The sequence below is a fragment of the Culex quinquefasciatus genome, chromosome 2 (genome assembly GCF_015732765.1).
Source record: "Culex quinquefasciatus strain JHB chromosome 2, VPISU_Cqui_1.0_pri_paternal, whole genome shotgun sequence".
NCBI lineage: Eukaryota > Metazoa > Arthropoda > Insecta > Diptera > Culicidae > Culex > Culex quinquefasciatus.
Window position 1 is genome coordinate 27576713 of NC_051862.1, and position 21334 is coordinate 27598046.

Sequence of the window (21334 nt, forward strand, 5' to 3'; positions counted from 1 at the left end):
TAAAGACTGGTATGGACGAACTATTGTTTGTTTTTTTTTTTTTTTGTTATAGAATCCAAATTTAAAATACCAAAAAAAAGCTGCCTCAGAGAATTCCAAAATATCAATGAATTCAAAATGTTAAGATCACCGAAAATTCAAATTTTGTATTAAGGCTTCAATTATCCCATTTAATAAAAAGGCAAAAATAAACATCATGTTTTCAAATAAGCTGTACTGTACGAGTTTTTTCAAAGAACTGTATTTTACACACTGTATTTTCACATGATTTTTTTTAGATTATTTTAAAGGTGGAAGAAACAAAAACTTCCAACAAAATGTGTTTGACCTGACTAAAATTTGTAAGGTCCTTTATATAGTTTTCGGAAGGCAACGAACATCTTTTTTTTACGAATTCTTTTTTTTTTCTTTTAAATGCACTTTTTCTGTGCTTTTCTGTAAATGTATTCAATGATATTGCCTGAAACAAAAAAAAATCAAACTCTGTATGAAAAATTCAACGTTACGCACCGTCCCATCCCTACAAATACAAAAGTTACTTAAAATTTCATCAAATCTGTTCAGCCCGGTCCCGGAGTATACGCTTATAGCTAAACGACTTTTAATTAACGGCTCCCCCTCCTCCTGCGCACCAGCGAGCGCAAGTCCGAGTCCAAACGCTCGCAACTTCGAGCGGGCGTTAATTATCCTAATTTTATCAGTTAATGACCAACATCCGCCTCATAGACACATATTTTCTCACTCACTAACACACAGTCTGGTCCCTATAATACAAACAGTCCAGCCTCGTTATGCCCAATATGAAGAGAAGTGAAATGTTTGCTTTGTAACAATCCCGGCGTGTCAGAGAGTGAGGAGAGTCCGTCGAAAAATCCACGCTGAATACACAAATCGTGGTCATCACAATCCATTATGAATAGAATCCGTTCGAGGGTCGTTAGTTAGTGGACGAGGCAACCAGGCACTCATTTTAAGTGTCCAAGTTTACTGAACTTGTTAAATCATAAAAATAATTAAGTCAAATACAAGTCGACGCAATGTCAACAGTCGAAAAGATTTCAAAAGAGTAACACATCTTCTTTGCCTTCGTGTCATTACAGTTGTCCCAGTTATTTTGGGGCCGAAAACTTGGACCGCGAAGATTTGGTGTTAATTTGGTCATCCAACTAGACGCATCACGTGCTAGCTGCTCCGAAATTACGCGAAATGATGACAGCCTGGTCACGAGAAGCACCGAATCGAACCTGACAGAACATAGCTAAGCGCAGGTAAGGAAATCAAGCCTACTCCGTTTCCAATTTTTAAGGGGGTAAAGGAAATTCTCCACGGTATCCAGACGGTTTTTGTAAGGTAAAAGGTCTAGGATACGCTCTAAGCAAGCGTTATGACCATTGCCATCAAAACCCTACTAATCAGAAACATTTGACACCCCAGTAGCCACCCTGCCCTGTCCACTTCCCATGCTTGTAACGTACACGGAAAATGTATGTTACCTCTGCCCATATCTTTGTTTCCGATCTCCATGGCGAGTCAAACACGGTGTCTCTTCGAGAAACAACATCAACAGCAGGAGAGAAAAAATAAGTAAACAAAACCTCACGCTATCACCTCGTAAAAAAGGCTCAAAATGGTTTGTTACACACGACTGCGACTCTTCCACCAACCCTCGTCTGTCTCTTCCAAGTCATGATCATCAACGAGCCGTATAACCGTTTCGTCGACCTCCTCTTCTTCCTCTTCTCGACCACAGTCCTCCGTCCTGATGATCCCTTTTGCCCACGTTTTTTTTTTTTTCGAAGACCCGGTTTCCAATCACCAACACACACACATTTTGTTACCTGTTTCCCAAAAAGAGTAGCAGAAAAATCAAGAAGAAAAAACGTCGAGTCCTTTTTGGCCGCGTCTTCGACGACCGGCCGGCCAGCCAGGAGTTGGAGAAAATTTATGACCTATCCCAGGGGCCTCCGTCACAACAGCACAACCCAGAAGACGAAGGAGGTAGCGCAGTGTGTTAGACCGGAGTTTTACGGCTCTACTAATTGATTATTTGCTTCTGGATGGTTTTGAGGGAACCACCCACACTTCTCGGTTCGAGGCCCACGGGGAAGTGGACAAGTTCTAGGGGAGAAACAGATGGCATATGCGACTTTTCGGGGCTAGCATATGGACAGTATGGCTGGTTTTGAGGCAATCTTTGGAAATGTTTTAAGAATCATCGATAGAAAACGATGGATACCTGGAAATTAATTTACTTTAAGCGACTTTAAGATTTAAACGTTCTTGACTTTTAAAAAGAAGATCGGCTATAGAACTAAAGTTTTGCGGAGCCGCAGATAACCTCAAAATTTGGTCATCACGTTATCTGCCCTCCTTAAATGAACAATTGGAAGCCAAGGGCTGTCACCACCTGAAGATAAGAATATCCATGTCTAATACAAACTAGACTTTCCCATAATTTCGCTGCCGGCCAAGCTAGTAAAAGAATGGACGCATACACCGAGATTCGAACCAAAATACTCTGGATGAGAAGTTCGTCTATGCATTCCCTATGTCAAAAGAAGTAATTTTGGATCAATAGTTTTTTTTATACAAGTCTCTATACAATTTTGAAGGCTGGTTTTGAGCAACTCTCTGAGATTTCGATCATTCGATTTTTTTTTTGTATTTTTTAATCCAGCTGAAACTTTTTTGGTGCCTTCGGTATGCCCAAAGAAGCCATTTTGCATCATTAGTTTGTCCATATAATTTTCCATACAAATTTGGCAGCTATCCATACAAAAATGATGTATGAAAATTAAAAAATCTGTCTCTTTTGAATGAATTTTTTGATCGATTTGGTGTCTTCGGCAAAGTTGTAGGTAACTACACTGAAAAAAATGATCCACGGTAAAACAAATTTTGATGATTTTAAATTCAACTTTTTGTCACTAAAAATTGATTTGAAAAAAAAATACTATTTTTTTTTTTGGTGATTAAGGATTGTCCCTAGAATAGAAATATCCAGAATGGGCAAAAAATCTTCGAACGAGTTATGAATTTTTGATGCAATACTGATTTTTTCAAAAAATCAAAATATTTGTCGCAAACATTTTTCAACTTCATTTTTTGATGTTAATTCGAATTTGCAATCAAAAAGCACTTAAGTGAAATTTTAATAAAGTGTACCGTTTTAAAGTTATAGCCATTTTTAGGCAACTTTTTAAAAAATAGTCTCAGTTATTCATTTTTTTTAATTAGTGCCCATGTTTGTCCACCTTTGAAAAACATATTTTTGAAGAGTTGAGAAAATTCTATATATTTTGCTTTAAAACAGGAAAATTGATGAATTCTAAGTCTCACCCAAACAACCCACCATTTTCTATTGTCGATATCTCAGTAAATAATGGTCCGATTTTCAATGTTAAAATATGAAACAATAGTGAAATTTTCTATTTTTTCAAAAACAATATTTTCAAAAATTTAAATCAAGGCTAACGTTTCAAAAGGGTCAAAATTCAATATAACGCCCTTTCAAAACGTTAGTCTTGATTTGATTTTTAAATATATTTTTCGAAAAGATCGGAAAATTTCACGAATGTTCATATTTTAACATTGAAAATCGGACCATTAGTTGCTGAGATATCGACATTAGAAAATGGTGGGTTCTTTGGGTGCGAAACGATTTTTGAAAAAAATCAGTATTGATTCAAAAATTCAAAAAAAAATTCGGTCGAAGATTTTTTGCCCATTCTGAAAAATTCTGAGAAGTTGGCATTTGATGTCCTCTAAAACTTATCAAAAAATTAAGAAAAAAATCAAATAGTGTTTTTTTGACAAATCAAGTTTTAGTGACAAAAAGTGAAATTAAAAATCACCAATTTTTTTTACCGTGTATCATTTTTTTCAATGTAGTCCTTATCCATACCTACAAATTTGCCAAAGACACCAAATCGATCAAAAAATTCCCTCAAAACGTTGCCATCGTGCTAACTTGTCGTACGTGCATTTTGGGCCAAATTGAGTTAAGAACGCCATTTTGTGCAGCTCACAATGCCTCACCTTTTGACCTTCACAGATCCCCAAAATTCGATTTCAATCCTGAGATATTCAACAAAAACTGAAAAAACTCCGTGCATTTTCGTCACTTTACATATGAAAGTAGTTTCAATCTTGTCGTGCTATCTTGTCACTCCATGAAAATTGATGTAAGTGCGAGAAAAGGCCAAAGGGATTTCAGGCCAGGAAAGTCAGGATGCGTTTGTCGCACGTACAAGCTAGACTACCGTAAACATTTGTAATTATAACTCGGGGCGTCAGCAACCAACTTCAACCAAACTTTGGGACAATGCACAGAATGGTGAGCCAAACAAAACGTGTTTGTTATTGTTTACTTTGCGTGCTCTCGTTTTTGAATATTCAAGGTCAAACATTAAAACGCGTTTTTCTCGGAACGTCAAAATGGCGGGTGCGACAAGATAGCACGACGACGTCGAAAAGATACAGATTTCCTATATAATTTTTGTATGGACAGCTGCCAAATATGTATGGAAAATCATATGGCCAAACCAATGATACAAAATGGCTTCTTTGGGCATACCGAAGGCAAAAAAATAAAATTAAAGAAAAATGACCGATTCCGTAGAGAACTGCTGTAGTCTAAAGTAATTTAGAACTTTTAAATCCAAGATGGCGGCCAAAATGGCGGTGATGAAATATAGATAAAATGCAGTTTTTCATTGAAATTTGACTAAAATGAATAAGCGAAACTTCGGATAATCGAGGCTTCCGACAGGGAAGGTATTTGCCGATGGGCCTCCAAAAAGCTTTTTAAATTTATTTTCTTTCAGTTAAGGTATTTACTATAATCATGTATGGAGCACTTGTAGATATTTTACTAATGAACAACTTTGTAGAACATTGTTTTGTTCTAAACTGAATGCTGTTGACATTAGAGCGTAAACAAAAATCCCCTCACCATCGCGAGTGAGGGGCGCCGATGGTGGCATTTTTAGACATTGTTTACGCTCTAGTGTCAACAGCATTCACTTTGGAACAAAACAATGTTCTACAAAATTGTTCGTTTGTTCAAAATCTACAATTGCTTCATACATCATTATAGTGAATTCTGTAACTGGAAGGTAATAAATCAAACGAGGGCTTCGCGATGGTTTTTTGCCATTTGCCTACCCTGGCTTCCGATAACACAGTTCAACAAAAATCAAATGTTTCTTGTCTCTGAGACGAGAATATGTGAACCTAGTAGATTTTGCCTGCTGAATCCGAATCCGGGTCCAGAATTGCTCCAAATGGTCCCAATTTTGAGATACACCCGTTTGAAATGTTAGTTTAGGCCAAAATTAGCTACTTTGTTGACTATTTTACAAAAGAACTATTGAATAAACAAATAAACCAATACATGTATCTTAAAGTTCACGTTCTCCTCTTTCTGAAACACCCCTGGTTTTTAAAATTTGATTGTTTCTACGCATATTTATAGCCATTTTAAAATTATATTTTCAGTTGGTTCTCATTCAAGTTTTTCCAACTTGCATGTAAGTCAAATTCTAATTTTAAAATGGCTATAAATATGCGTAGAAACAATCAAATTTTAAAAACCAGGGGTGTTTCAGAAAGAGGAGAACGTGAACTTTAAGATACATGTATTGGTTTATTTGTTTATTCAATAGTTCTTTTGTAAAATAGTCAACAAAGTAGCTAATTTTGGCCTAAACTAACATTTCAAACGGGTGTATCTCAAAATTGGGACCATTTGGAGCAATTCTGGACCCGGATTCGGATTCAGCAGGCAAAAATCTACTAGGTTCACATATTCTCGTCTCAGAGACAAGAAACATTTGATTTTTTGTTGAACTGTGTAATTTCCAACTGTAGGTTGGTTGGTTCAAACTATTGGTCCGATTTTCGATGTTGAAAATTAAACTTTAACGAAATTTTCTGATCTTTTCAGTAAAAATAATTTCAAAATTTTATAATCAGGATTTACTTTTGAAAATGTCTAAATACAGAAAATTTTACAAACTTCATATGTTAGACCAAATTGTAAAGTTTTTGAAATATTTTTTTTGAAAAGATCAGACAATTGCTGGAAAAACATGGTTCATAACAAATTACACGCCTCCACGAGGTTTATGCACCAGCCCAAATAAAAAAAATATATAAAAAAAATCATAAAAACATTATAAATAAAGAAATTAAAATAAAGTGATAAAAAAATCCGTATTTTCATCATTAAATTAGGAATAACATCAAACAGCTATTAAAATGATCATTTTCCTAAGATTGCCGAATTGGGTTTTCATCTCAGACTTAATTTTGACGGCTTGTTGATGGCTCAAAATGGCGAGGGTAAACCCAGGAGGGGCCAATGAATCAACGCACCCGTCTATAGATGTTAATTAACTAATTTAAAAATAACCTCATGGCGAGAGAGCCCCAGAAAGGCACCGGGGCCAAACGCAAATTGTGGATTGCCGCGACGAATTTCGATTTATTTCGCCGTGCGCGCTTTCTCGGCAGAAGAAATACCAAAATTGATGAACAAAAAAAAAACCCCGTAAGAAGAAGCTCAAGCATCTTTATAAGCTTGTGAGTGTGTACGTGTGCATGCCCTGACCAAGCTCGCAGCTCTCCTTTTGAGTACCAATTAAACTTCATAATCGTGCGATGATATTCCCCATTCCTCACCGCTTTTTTCCCTCCGTGCCACGCTCAAATCAGCCGTGACAGAAAAACGAGAAATATTTGATTCAGTTTTTTTTCTCTCAACTTTTTCTTCTTCTTTTGTGAGTTGGTGGTTGGGGCGATTCCGAGATGGATTTTCGTTGTGGTTGTGCGATTGTTGGTGAGAATTAATGCAAATGAGTCCCGCCTCCTCTCCCCTCATGGCATTGGTCATCAAGGGAGGTGGTGGTGAGACCAGGGGAAAGGGTCGGATCATCACGATCAGGGAGTTCGATCGTCCAAGTCCATGAACCGTTGCGATGCTGAAGGTAACTTTCCCGATAAAATCACGATCGGTTTTGAAAAATAAAGCGATGGATTTATTGATATTGGGCAGGCTTGTTTTTACAATGTTTAGGTTTTCAAATATTGTACAATGTGTACAATCAATCATTAGTTGAACCTATTTCTGCATATTAAATTCATATTTTTTCATAGTATTTCATTTTTTTTGTCCCTTTCGAAATGTTAGGCTTGGTTTAAAAATATTAAAAATAATATTCGACAAAAAAAATAGAAAAAAATATTAAAAAGAATGTAATGTTCAGCATCTGTGCCTGTTAATTTCCTCTCCTTCATTACACCAGAATCTTACCAATCTTGCCAAGGTTAAGTTACAGTTGCAAAAAAAGAAGCAAAACCCTCTTCACACGCTCCTAAATTAACCCTTTCGAGTATTTCCTTTAGTTTTTAATTCAAAACGAGTCCAATTTCATACCCAACCAATCCCCTTCTTATTTTTCAATTCGCATAAAACAACGCGCGAATTCCCGTTAAAATAAAGCACCTTTTCTCCCTCCGTGTCCGTGACAGATCTACAACACACATGCACATATTTCGAATACAACATAGCACCCGATTCCGGTGACATACATCCTTCTTTTGTCTTTTTTTTTCTGTGGTGAGCAAAAGATGCCCAGGATATGAGGGATCATCATCGAACCGGTAATTTTATAGAAAATGAATCCATTTTGCTCCGCATTCGCACAGATTTTTTTCAAACTGTGTTTTTCTTTTGTTTCCGTGTACAGATGTGTTAGTAGTATGTATTTATTTATTTGTTATGTAGAATTTTTAAAATTGGCATCGTTTTTGCAGAACGTAAATTATTTAAACAAACAAATTAAGGCCTGTGTTATACTCTAGAAATCAGTTAATTTTCTTTTCACTCAATTTTTCTTTCTTAAGCTTAACCATTTTTCATGGTGACTCAATTAAAAAATCCTCATGATACCAAATTTAAGATAAATTGTCATTTTTCACTCAAAAATCCAAAAAAAATCACTAATTAGGCCCAAATCCAGCGTGCGAATCCAATTGATTCCCCAGCCATAAAAAAACACATGAGAGCACCCCTCGTAAATAGGACTTTTATCTCAAAAACTCAGTCTTCTTCGGACTTAAAAAAAAAGTACACACATGTGTGCTGAAGGGAAATTCGAGAGGGGGAGGATGGAAAACTACCCCATACGTGATATTTTTTTCTTTTCGGCGGAAGGGTCGCGACGTCGGTGGCAAATATGTATATTATTTCCCATCGGCAATAACAACAACAACAGCAACAGCAACAACATTGGTAAAATGTAATAAAAAGGGGCACTCAAACACGCGCAAAATTTTTTGGCGAAAAACTAAAAAAATGAAAAGGGGCAGTGGGGTTAAGCATGTTTCATTTTATTTTAAATATTTTTGAGTTAAATTTCAACTATCTATCGAACAACAACCATCTTAAATAGTAGTTGGGGAGGTTAGTTGCTAAACATTTCAAATTTTGTGAAAAAATTACCTGAGGCCTGAGAGAATTTGCAAACTAGTTCTAGCTGTCGAAAGCTTATGTGACCATTTTAAATGTTGCTCCAGAAATGCTTGTATATGAGCTGTCACAGTGGTGAATTCAAATCTGCCGAGGTGAATTTTCAAACATTCAAATGGACCGTTAAATTTTTGATCAACGAAACAAACTCACGTCTAATTGTCTGTGGCTTTAAATTTACAAAGCTCATTTTAACCCACCTCACCAAAAAAAAGAAAGGACGAGAAGTAGCTCTTGCCTTTCCATTCCGGCGCACACGCGGCGGCGGTGGCGTCGGCCATAAGGATATTCGCGTGGTACTTATACATGTGTGGTCCCGTCCGTCCCGTGCAAATGTGGTGGGATGTATGCAAAAAGGAAAGGAGAAAAAACAAAAAAAAACATATATCCCAAAAGGATCCTGCGAGTGCAGCACCAAACGTCGTCGTCGTCGTCCTTGCACAGTGGGACTGACGGCGGCCAAACTTTTTTTAATATCTATTTAAAAGGAATAATTTTATTGCGAAAAAAAAGATCAATAACTGCTAATTTAAATAAAAACAATGAGCAATAATTGAAATTATTTATTGTTGCTTTAAAAAAATAGTTTTCTTTAATTTCTGTAAGTATTTGTAAAGTTTAGTTCGTTTAGGTTTTGCAATCTTTCTGATTTCAGCAGTTTTTTTTTTTTTTTTTTTTTTTTTTTGAAAATAGTTATGTTTTTAATTCTTCTAAACAAGCTACAGTTTTTTTGAAATTTTTTTTTTTAACTTTTAATTTTTTTTTAGTGTTTGCAATCATAAAACAGGCCTTTAAAAATAAGAATATGTTGTAATTAAATTTTGTAAGTTTATGCATTATAAAAAAAACAATTCTACAACAAATTCGATTAAAAACCACAAAACATGTATCAATCCATTAGTATTAGTTATTCTATTTGTTCGTCTTTTTTGTGGAATACACCAATTAAGTTGACATTCAATCATTAGTTTTAAAAAACATGTTTATTCGAGATATTTTGCAAAAATGTTTCTATGTGGAAAAACCACAAATCTTTTTTTTATAATTTTCAAGTTTTTTTTCAAACCTGCTGAAACATGCCATGAATGAAATGTCGAAAAAATGAAATGAAGAAAAAAATATTGGTTATTGTAAAAACTGTCAGAATCTGAAACGAGTTCATGAAAATATGTTTCTTTCTAAAGTTTAACATACTTTTCTTCTAGGAAAACTATTCTTGGCTTTCTTTCTGTTTATAAAATTACCAAAAGTTCGAAAACTGTCTGTAACAATTTTACGTCGTTTACGTTTTGTAGTCCTTGAATTAGAAATTCATGAATCACGTTAACATGTCCAATTTGACAATATCATTTAAAAAATGTTGGAAAAGGTAAATAAAAAACTTGGAATTAAAATTTCATTGGGAAAAATATTTATGTTTTGGCTCAGTGATTTTCGTCATCTTTGGTTGTTATAAATTTTACACAGTAAAAATCGATTGACAAAATTAAATTTTTGTGAATTTTGCGGAATGCTTCAGATCCTGTAAAAATTTATTTTATTTTATCAGATATAAATCAAATATAAAAAATGCAATAATAGCGATAAAAATTTCATTAAATTTGAGCTAATTTATCTTTGTATTCTTGCACATTTTTTTCATCCAAATGTTGAAACCTAGGCTTGTAATTTAAATTTTTATATTTTTTTTGCCCCCTTCCTCTCGACTTTGGTCAGAGCCAAGGGACATAAACTTCAAAAATATTGTCCACGGCCTAATTTCGTAAAAAACAATCAATCGAAAAACAATATTCCGGAAAATGTTAGTAGATAGAAATTCGAAAAATTCTCAAAATGTGACATTTTTCTAAACTTTAACGAAATTGGATTGGCAGTTGATTCTGCAGACAATTGTATACTATAATAGAGCAATTCCAGCTCAAATCATGAACTTTTGTACCCTACCCTCTCCGATTTCAATGAAACTTTGTGACATGTTATCCTAGGCTTATTTAGGTCATTTTTGTGTATATGGAGCCAGTTTCACTCGAAAATGACATTAGAGAAAAGCGTAAGTTATTTAAATATTTTTGTATTTCAAAATTAGTGTATTTCGAAGCCGTTGAATCGAATCAAAAAGTGTTCTAATACAAACTTGTAGAAAATTGGACGGGCTTTCTAAAAATACACTGAAAGAAAAATACACTCCACTTCCATGAGATTTTTTGATTTTTACTTAAAAAGGTAAATTTTAAGATGTAGTCACGATTTTTTTTCGTTCAAATTTTTTTAAGGAAATCCTTAAATGTTACATAAAGACTCACAAAAAATGCAGGATGGTATGTTTCTCCCAAAAAAATACAAAAATCATTTACTAAAACTGTGTTTTTTTTTTTAAGTTGTCTAAACGTCAAAATTTTCAAAAGCCGATAGTGAACATCGATTTTCCAGACAATTTTACATAACAGTCTCCATATTGCCAGTGTCCTAAGTCCAATCCTTGTGATGGCATGGATTTCCTTAGTAGTAGCGATTTAAAAATAAAAATGTTGAAAAAGTTGCTGTTATCTTGTACAATTTCCATTTTGAATATTCTGTCCACCCCAACACCCACCGTGCCGCAAGGATTCGCGCTTCCGTCGTCGTCGTCGTCGTTCACAACCCGGCGACGGACGAAGAGCGTCTTACTGCGCAATCGCCGTCCAAGAAGCGCCGGGAGAGTCGGGTTCGTTCCTCCTAGATTTGCCTTCCTTCCTCCTTTTTTTTATATTATTTTAATTACTTCTGCACCAGCCCTAAATTAAAAATAGTCGCGGTCAGCACGTCGTCCTGTCGAGCTCGTCCGCCGGAAGTTGAGTTGGTTTAATACCGATGTGACGTTTGTATTGCGAATTTCGTTCCTTTTTATTGCGCGTTATCGCGTGCGGCGTTAAAAAATTGCGCGGATTAGAAACGGGCGAAGCAGGCTGCGAGATGATCTGAGTGTGTGATAAAGAAGCAAAAAAGGATAAAAAAAGCAGGGAAAATCCGAAGCCATTTCTCGCCCCCTTTCCCTAATCGAGAAGGAAGGGGAAAGAAAGGAAAAGGTAAAAGAAGCAAGGAGTCGCGTTCAAGTGAGCGAGAGTGAGAGAGGGGTTCGCGAGATCCTTCCTTGCTTTTTTGCATACAAGATGAAGGAAGTTGAAATTTTCCATTTTCATTCAAATTAAACGTGGCGCGGCGCGAGGACCGGGCAAAATTTGTGACAAATTTTAATGGCTTTTTCTGCGGCTCTCTCGCCTGGGCCCCCATTTTTAACGATCGAACCTTGTGAGTGAGTAATGGTTTGTTTTGAAAGCCCATAATGGGATGCTTAAAACTGTCAACCTGTGTGAGCGTGAAGCGCGTGTGAGTGTGATAATTAATGATGTGCTAAGGAAAATTTACATATTTTAAAAATTGACACCAGAGCCCGAAGAGCTTCCAGAAGGCAAAGAAGAGAGGAAAAAAACTCAATCAACATTCGAAGCGATTAAGTTCGTAAGCTCCGAAACCTCTATCGCTCATCAAATAAAGTAGATTTAAATTTAAAAAAAAAATCTTCGTCGGCGGTCGCCATTTCTGCATACTAATTATACGTCTCGTCGCTCTCGGTTGGATTTTCTTGGCCAGAGGGGTATTGGGATAAGTTATTTTACAGAAGTGTCTGTGCGTCGGTGGGAATTGTGTGAATCGGAATTCCTTACCCCGTTGGATACTTCTTGACACTGAGAGGAAAAAAAAGTGCACTGTGAAAATTAAAATTAATTTAAAAAGGTTGTGGGGAAAAAACCAAAATTCAATGCACCCTGCCAAAAAAATCAAAAGGATAAAAAATATAAAATATATATATATATATTAGCACTTTTGACAAATCAAAAATTAACAAAATAAATGAGAGACATTTAAACAAATATTTCAATTAAATTATGAATGAAATTAAAATTTCATAAATTTCAGTGTCAGCGAACAAACATCGCAAGAAAAAAAACTACATGAAAAATTCATTAATTTCACATATTTTTAAACAAGCAAAAACTTGCTTCAAATGCCTTAATTTTGTTTTTTTCTCGGTTGATTACACGTAATTTTTATTTTCCATTTAGTTTTTTTGTTTTGATATTTTTATTGTATCGATTCCATATTTCCAAATAAGCCATTTTGCATCATTGCACAGTGGTCCAGATCGCAAAATTAAGTGGAAAATTGATTTTCCGAAAAATGGTGACGTTTTGGAGCTTTGGTGCCTTCAGAAAAGTTGTTGTAAATGGAAAGGGGCAACTTTTGGTTAGGTTAAAAATTAGGGTGGTTCACGATTAAGGTGATTTTAAAAATTTAAATTTACAGGAATATTTTTGGTCTTCTAGAAAGTTGGTGGGCTTGCCAATTCAAGCAACTTTGTCGAAGACACCAAAATTTTATCTCGTAACCTACGCCTTCTAGTTTTTTTAACGTGGCATGCGAATTTTACATGGAATCCCAAAATATGACCAAAATCGATTTTTCAAAGTTGCTTGAATTGGCAAGTCCAACAACTTTCTAGAAGCCCAAAATTCCCAAAAATATTCCTGTAAATTTAGATTTGAGCAATTCTCGCTGAAACCGTCCCACTAGATGCACATGTTCTCAAATCGTTACGGCAATGTTCTCATTCGATTCAGCGCACCAAAAAACCATTAAAACAACCTTTGAACCTTTGAAAATGTCAGCCGTTAGCCACCTGTAAATAAAAAATTGTATTGAACTATGGATTTTTTCGAAAAAATGCCCTAATTTGGAGAAATGATATCTCCCAAAATACATTACCAAACATCAAAAAGTTATATATCGTTGGAAAGGTAATCGCGAGGGCTCTCTATCGCACTTTGAAAAACATTTCAAAAATTATTTTTTGAAGGGTAATTTTAAGGTTTTTTGAGAAACTTACTCTTAATTTTGAATTTTGACCGTGTTCGCAACCACTTATTATTACGCAACCATTTTCATTCGAAAGATTGGAAGATTTTGCATAAAATTAACTTGAGAAAAGTAGTGTAATGAAATATTTTTCGTATAGTTATTAACGGATGAAAGAAATTGGTAAAATTTCAATTAAAAATAACCAAAGCTCAGACTTCAGAAATGAGCCTAATTTACAGTCAAAACAACGCAGGATATCAACTATACTTTCACTCATCAGATCATATTTTTAAATTGTTTATGTAAAAAATACATTAAAAAGGTTCTAAATTTTATGCAATTAAGTACTCTGAAAACTAATGTCCTTACTTAGACTGTAGTCTCGATTCGCCACATTTCACTGAAGTAATATTTTATGTACAGAATTTGTTTTGGGAAGATCTGCTTTATTTGTTTAACCTCAATCGCGCACAAAAAAGTGCAAAGTTGAAATCAATATTTTTTGATCAAGTTAAAATTGTATGGCGCTGTTGATACCATAAAAACAAGCAAAAAACTCGATTTTCGTCCAAATCGGACTAGGTCTTTTTATTAGACACAAGTCAATTTACGATAAATTTACCTTAATTTGAGATTAAAAACTACCCCCAATTGAAAACTGAATGAAAAATCAACTAAAATTAAAACAAAAAAAATTAAAAATCCCTTTACCCCACACACGGGGCAAAGCTACGCACTAATTTTTTAGAGTAATTGCCTGGTTCTCGACATAAAATAAAAGCAATTTGAGGTGAATTCTAGTACTACGTTTTGAAAGCAAGTGATAAGGGTACCATTTGGTATATACAACGAATCAAAAATATTTTATGGTCATCAGTGACAGAATGATTGTCACTAGGTGTGTACCTTTGCCCCGCTCTTCTCTTTTCTATGTAAAAAAAATGGGATTCATTTAACTTTAATTTTTAATTACTCTCTATATAAAAAACCAATTTTAAAATTTTCATTTGTGCAACATAAATACATTGACAAAAGTTTTAATTGAAAAACAGACTACACTTATTAATTCCCCGTCTAATTACCTTTCTAGTGAGTTCTGACTCGACATTGTACGGCTTGCGGTTTCAGAGATATCGCAGTTTGTCAATGAAGGTTTTTAACATTGTTTGCAGAAAAGTGAAACTTTGGGGTGGTGTCAAATAAAAGGACCTAGTCCGATTTGGACGAAAATCGAGTTTTTTGCTTGTTTTTATGGTATCAACAGCCCCATACAATTTTAACTTGATCAAACAATATTGATTTCAACTTTGCACTTTTTTGTGCGCGATTGAGGTTAATCAAATAAAGCAGATCTTCCCAAAACAAATTCTGTACATAAAATATTACTTCAGTGAAATGTGGCGAATCGAGACTACAGTCTAAGTAAGGACATTAGTTTTCAGAGTACTTAAAAGCATAACATTTAGTAACTTGTTTGTTTATGTATGTTTTTACATAAACAATTTAAAAATATGATCTGATAAGTGAAAGCATAGTTGAAATAGCTGTCCCTATTCATCCTGTATGTTCAGATTTGCCTCAGATGACTGTACATTCGGCTCAAATACAATCCTGCTTTGTTTTGACTGTAAATTGGGCTCATTTCTGAAGTCTGAGCTTTGGTTATTTTTAATTGAAATTCTACCAATTTCTTTCATCCGTTAATAACTATACGAAAACTATTTCATTACACTACTTTTCTCAAGTTGATTTTATGCAAAATCTTCCAATCTTTTGAATGAAAATGGTTGCGTAATAATAAGTGGTTGCGAACACGGTCAAAATTCAAAATTAAGAATAAGTTTCTCAAAAACCCTTAAAATAACCCTTTAAAAAATAATTTTTGAAATGTTTTTCAAAGTGCGATAGAGAGCCCTCGCGATTACCTTTCCAACGATATATAACTTTTTGATGTTTGGTAATGTATTTTGGGAGATATCATTTCTCCAAATTAGGGCATTTTTTCGAAAAAATCCATAGTTCAATACAATTTTTTATTTACAGGTGGCTAACGGCTGACATTTTCAAAGGTTCGAAGGTTGTTTTAATGGTTTTTTGGTGCGCTGAATCGAATGAGAACATTGCCGTAACGATTTGAGAACATGTGCATCTAGTGGGACGGTTTCAGCGAGAATTGCTCATTTTCAAAATCACCTTAATCGTGAACCACCCTAATTTTCAACCAAACCAGAAGTTGCCCCTTTCCATTTGCAACAACTTTTCTGAAGGCACCAAAGCTCCAAAACGTCACCATTTTTCGGAAAATCAAATGAATATACGGAATAAAACCTATTTTTTCTATATAACTTTTTAACACAAAAACTAGATTTTAACAACCCATCGACTCTTTTTAATTTGTGTTATGTTTTAGAGGACGAAATGTGCCAACTTTTGAGCAATATTGCAAGATGGACTTTTTATTTTTAGTTATATTTATTAAATTTTTGAGCGGCCGTGGCTGACTGGTTACGGTGTTCGCTTTGTAAGCGAATGGTTCTGGGTTCGATGCCCATCTGCTCCCAACGAGAAAGTTAAGAACACATAAATTTGAAATGATGAATATGAACGAAAAATCAAAGTCGCTCGAGGCGGAGTTCGAACCCCGTCCTTTGGATTGGTAAGCAAAAATGCTAACCACTAGGCCATGTCGACTTGGTGAGCGTGGACTGGAATTAGGAATACTGTTACAGAGAGCGAGTTGTGGCGCTATAACCACGGCAAATAGTGTCAGGGCATTCGTGGAAATACAATGTCCCATCCCAGAGGGTTCCGAGTACCAATCCTTCTTAGCATGGTGCTCCCAACGAATACAACCAAAATCTCGGAGCGTATGGTGGTGTGTCCCCACGCTTCTTCCTCCCTGTCGATTCAGAATTGTGTTGTTGTTCGAACACTCAGTGCTCAAACTCAACCCAATTACGAGTCATCTCTGCGATACGGCTTTACGCAGTAGGCCTGGCCGCTTTAACGCTTGTGTTGTTTCAATGCATTCCGATGCAATGGCGCATTACAAATGTTAATAAATGACAAGAAGAGTGCTAGGCGTCATCTAACCTAAGGCACTCTCCAGGATCCCTTCGAAAGATTGGCTGCGCTAGGGTCTGATTAGATTAGATTAGATTAGATTAGTTATATTTATTAAATTTTCCATCGATAAATACTTCAGTGCAGTTAAGATAAAGTTCACTGTTTTCAAGTTAAAACCTTACTAAAATCATTAAAAAAAATCTTTTTACACTGTCGATCCGAAAAAAATGATTGAAAAGTGGAGGCGGATAGGGTCATAAAGCTCTGTTTTTTTTATTTTATTTTTTTTTGTACGACGTTAAAAAACACGCTTAAAACCATTTCGGATCACTTTTTAATTTTATACAAAAAAATTAATTGACGAGACAACATTTTACGATCCATGAACTATGGTCACCTTGCATTAGAATTACATTTTTTTCCGAATTTTAATTTTTTTAATGGTATCTCAGATTCTCAGAGTTACCAAACTTCAAATCGACAATGTCGAAAAAAATATAATGAAAAAACAAAAAAAAATAAAAACAAATACTTTAAAAAAAATTTGACTTTAAAATTACGCACTTGAAAAGTTCGAGTGTTGTCAGAAAATTTTCCAAAATTAAAATATCTGTTCAAAGTTTTGGTCCTATTTAAGGATTTGATCTGCTATTTTTTCCGTGTCCAACTTCAAATTGAGGTTAAACAACTCCTAATCTTAATTTTATGCCCAACGCCTCGGAATCATTTTTCAATTTGTCTAATGAATTAAAAAACTGGATTGGACCCACACCGCCTCAGGAATGCCAATGGAGTGACGAGGTACACCTTAACGGAGCGAGTGAAAGAGCTAGAGATAAGCAGACTTAACCTAACCTAACTGCCAATAAACGGCCCCGCTGATCACCGTCCGCGTCTTCATGGCCAATAACCTCTATAAAAAAGCTCGATGGACGACGATGGCAAGAACCCACAAATAGACCTCCAAGACTTCCAATCCATCCATCCATCCAACGCGTTCGATTGGAACCCCCCCGTACAAGGCAAGGGATAGAACGAGACGCCCAGATGAAGCCCATAAGCCACGACTCTCTTTTCCTCCTGGACGAGGAGCATTCCCGGGTTTCGTCTTGGACGACGACGCGATTGACATGATAAAGACGGCCACTCGTCCGTTTCTCCCCGATGACCCCCAACTTCCCCCCCGTGCAATTTGAATGGGGACGCAATCTGGGGCGCGGAACCACCCACCGCGCGAACCCTGGGTGGAAGAGGGAGGTTCAGAGGGGTGCGAATGTTTGTGCCCGTCCATCACGCCGGCGAATTAGATGGGTTTCTGCGTAAAAGGTCGGAGCATGAGATTGGCGGACTTTTTTATTTTCTCGGAGTGTAAACATGTGTAGGGAATTAATTGAGTCGACAAACGACCAAAAATATTGCTTTTAAAAACGTGTTCATATTTATATTTTCAAAAACTTGAAATTTACAAAAAAAATCCTTTCTTTTGAATTTGTTACCTTTTAAACGCGAGTTGGTCTTTTTCATTAAAAATAATAACTTATATTTTAAATGGAAAAAAACTCAAAATTCCCTGAAAAAAAATCAATCAAAAGTTCTTGTGAGAGCAAAGCAGACTAAAATTTCTATCGATAAAAGAATTTTTTTTATGATTATGATATTTCTTTATTTTGAAATATTTTTGATAAAGCTATACTTCCCCATTCATGATTTATTTCAGTTTTTTCGAATGAATTTCTTCAACAACAGTCAGCGATGGCAAAATCATCATCAAAAGAAAATCTCTGGACGTTCATCAAGAGAAAAATCTGAAGGAAGCATGGATCTCTCTCGCGCACGAAAGATCGGTAAAAGAATCGAAAAAATCATCGTCTTGATTATTCGGCGGAACATCTTTTTTACTACTCTACACTTGGATGTGTAACGTCACAAGTCGAAAAATGCACTGTCACTTTTTGTAGATGGGCAATGTGTGTAAACAAATTGAAATAAATATTATTAAGTGGTGCTGACAAGGAAATTAACAAAAAATCATCAGCAGATTGATTTTCTTCGAGAATTTCGGGAGCGATTTTCTTTTGCGTGATTTGCCTCCTCTCTCTTACGCGGGTGTAGAAAGTTCGCCCCTGACAACAGTACACTGCCCTTGTTTGTTGCATAATCACATAGGGGAAGGTGGGGCAAGACGACCATATGGGGCAAGAGGAACAATCGCTCCTACGGCCGTAATTTTTACAATTTTGATTATTTCCAGTATGAGGAATTGTTGCTAGCAATGCAATTAGCTGATTCTACTACCACATAACCGCCAAAATGACGTAAACGCCACGGGGCATAAGATTTATTGAAGTTTTTTTCAAAACCTTTGTTTTCTTATAATATTTGGAAAGTACAAAATAAGGCTTAGGGTTCGTTTTAAGGCTCATTTTATCAAAATGCTATTTTTCCTAGATCAGTAGTGTCCCTACAAATGACATGCCACTATTACAAAGTATGATTTAACTTTTGGTTATTTTTGTTGAGAGCTTTTAAAAATCTTGTTCAGGTGGGGCAAGTGTACCATATGGATTTTTAGTATGGAAAAATTACGAATTGCTGCAAGAACATATTTTATTGGGAAATAAATACATGAAAGTACTTAAGAACTGATAAACAATCGTTAAAAAAATTGTTCATACAAAGTATAGTGATATTACTAAAATTTACTATTTATCATCGAAGTAGTATTTTTTTTTCGTAAAAACGATAAAACTTTTAGTAAAATATTATTATTTAATCTAAAAATGAAGAAACCATTCAAATACATTCTAATCTGATGTATCTAAGTGATAACAGTTCAATTGTTAGCAAATTAACATGTTTTTCATGCATTGTTCCTCTTGCCCCAACGGGTTGTTCGTCTTGCCCCACTAGTTGAGTAGAACGTACGGAAAATCAAAATTTTAAAATCAATTTTTCACATTAAAAAACAGGATTTTTTAAAAACTTGTTTTAACAAAGTCTTAGTCAAGACCTAGAATAAGATGATTATAATAAAATCCGACAGATTTTTTAACTTTTTAATGGGTTATAACGAGCATTTCCTTAGCTTGTTACACTTGCCCCACTTTCCCCTAATCACTGTTGAGCAACGATGAAAGAAGCTTCATCAAAAGAAAATCTTTTGACGCTTAACAAGAGAGAAAATCGGAAGGGAAGTTGGCTCTCCTCTCTCGCGCACGATAAATCGGTAAAAGGAAACCGAAAAAATCATCTCCGGGATTTTCCGGTGGAACATCGATTTCGCTACTACACTGTCAGGTGTAATTTCATGCTTCAAAAAATGACCTGTCACTGTTCGTAGACAATCAATGTTTGTAAACAAAACTAAATTAATTGATTTAAGTGGTGGTAACAATGAGAATCACAAAAAAATCTTCTGTTGATTGATTTTTTCGAAAAGTTCGGGAGCGATTTTCTTTTGCGTGTTTCGTCTCCACTCTGTTTCGTGGGTGAAGAAAGTTCGCAAGCGAAAATGTTTTTTTTTTTTTGCATATATTCCATCCCTGCTTATTGAGTTATTGGTGCAGTTTGGTTAAAAATCGTGTGCTTTTTCAAAACAATTTTATGACGCCAAAATAACACAGCCAAAAATTGGACTGAGGGTTCCCTGGCTGAAATGCCGCAAACACCACATTCTTCAAAAATCGTAACTCGAACCATTTCAACCGAATTTAGCTGATTGAAAGCTGATTTCAAAGAGCCTTTGTTTGACAACCTTTTTATCGAATTCCTCTCAAAATTTTACAAAGCGCACTAAAAAATGCGAGGAGTTCATCAACAGGACTATGGGATATGATTTTTGAAATTCAAATTTAGGTTTGTCGACGCCCAAAACGGGAAAAAGAACAAAATCGAGTTTTTTATTAACATTAAAATTTAAACTTTGGGTGATAAAATTTTCGTAATAGATATTTTTGGCACCTAAAAAAAGTTTTAGTTTATGTCTAACATTACTGGCCTAAATGATGTATAGTGTTAATAAAAAGTTTCACAGGCAAGTGTTATTTATTGAACAATGTTGAACAAAAACAATATTTAGTGATTCTGAGAGTTTTCACTTTTATTATGGGGCATGTACTTTCTTGGAAAAACTCTGTATTAAGCTTAATCTAACCGATTTAGCCACTAAAAAAAAAGCAACTCAAAAAAAATCTGTGTTACTGATAATAAATTTGTACAAGGAGCGAATCGCCCTAATTAAACCATTCGGCCCTGTCTAAATATTTCTGAAAAATTCAACGTATGTACTTGTATTCCTGGGGACTCCAACGGTCATGCTTCCCCTCGAATTGATCCTGTGCAGTCATTGTTGTAGGTCAGTGTTTTCAAAATTAAAAATTCTGTAAAATGCAAATTTATACAATTAGATTTTTTACTGAATTCGGTAAAATTTACGGATTTTTCAACTGCTGAAGAGTTCGGTAAACTAAAAATGACCGAGTTCGGTAAAATTTACTAAAAATCGGTAATGAAGTACATTATTGATATCGTACCGTCAGTGAGGGTGACATTGGGTCTGGGGGTGAGATTGGGTCAAAGTGATTTTTTACGGATTCTACCATTTCTCAGGTTCTTCTCGCTGTCAAATCCCATACTGCGCTTTTTGTTTTTGTTGATAATAAAAAATAAATAAAAGTTGATCTTCTTCTTCAAATCGCCTGGCATTGTCGGCAGGTATGTTTTTTATTGCACTAAAAGTGCAGAAAATCGCTGGCAACAATGTCTACGGCACAGTCAGAAATGCCGCGCGGCGTGTACTTTTGAGAGAAACGTACAATATTCGGTGATATATTGTTCATT

At 35.2% G+C, this 21334-nt stretch overlaps 1 protein-coding gene across 15 annotated transcripts in view; it reads left to right on the plus strand.

Moving 5' to 3' along the window:
* Positions 1 to 21334, plus strand: part of LOC6043128 — a 42439-nt gene that overhangs the window by 10856 nt on the left and 10249 nt on the right. For 9 of the 15 annotated variants that reach the window (XM_038251538.1, XM_038251543.1, XM_038251535.1 and 6 more), the window contains exon 2: positions 1101 to 1268. The gene's annotated coding sequence lies outside the window, so the exon portion shown is untranslated. The other 6 variants (XM_001855765.2, XM_038251544.1, XM_038251546.1 and 3 more) reach the window with 6 other exon arrangements.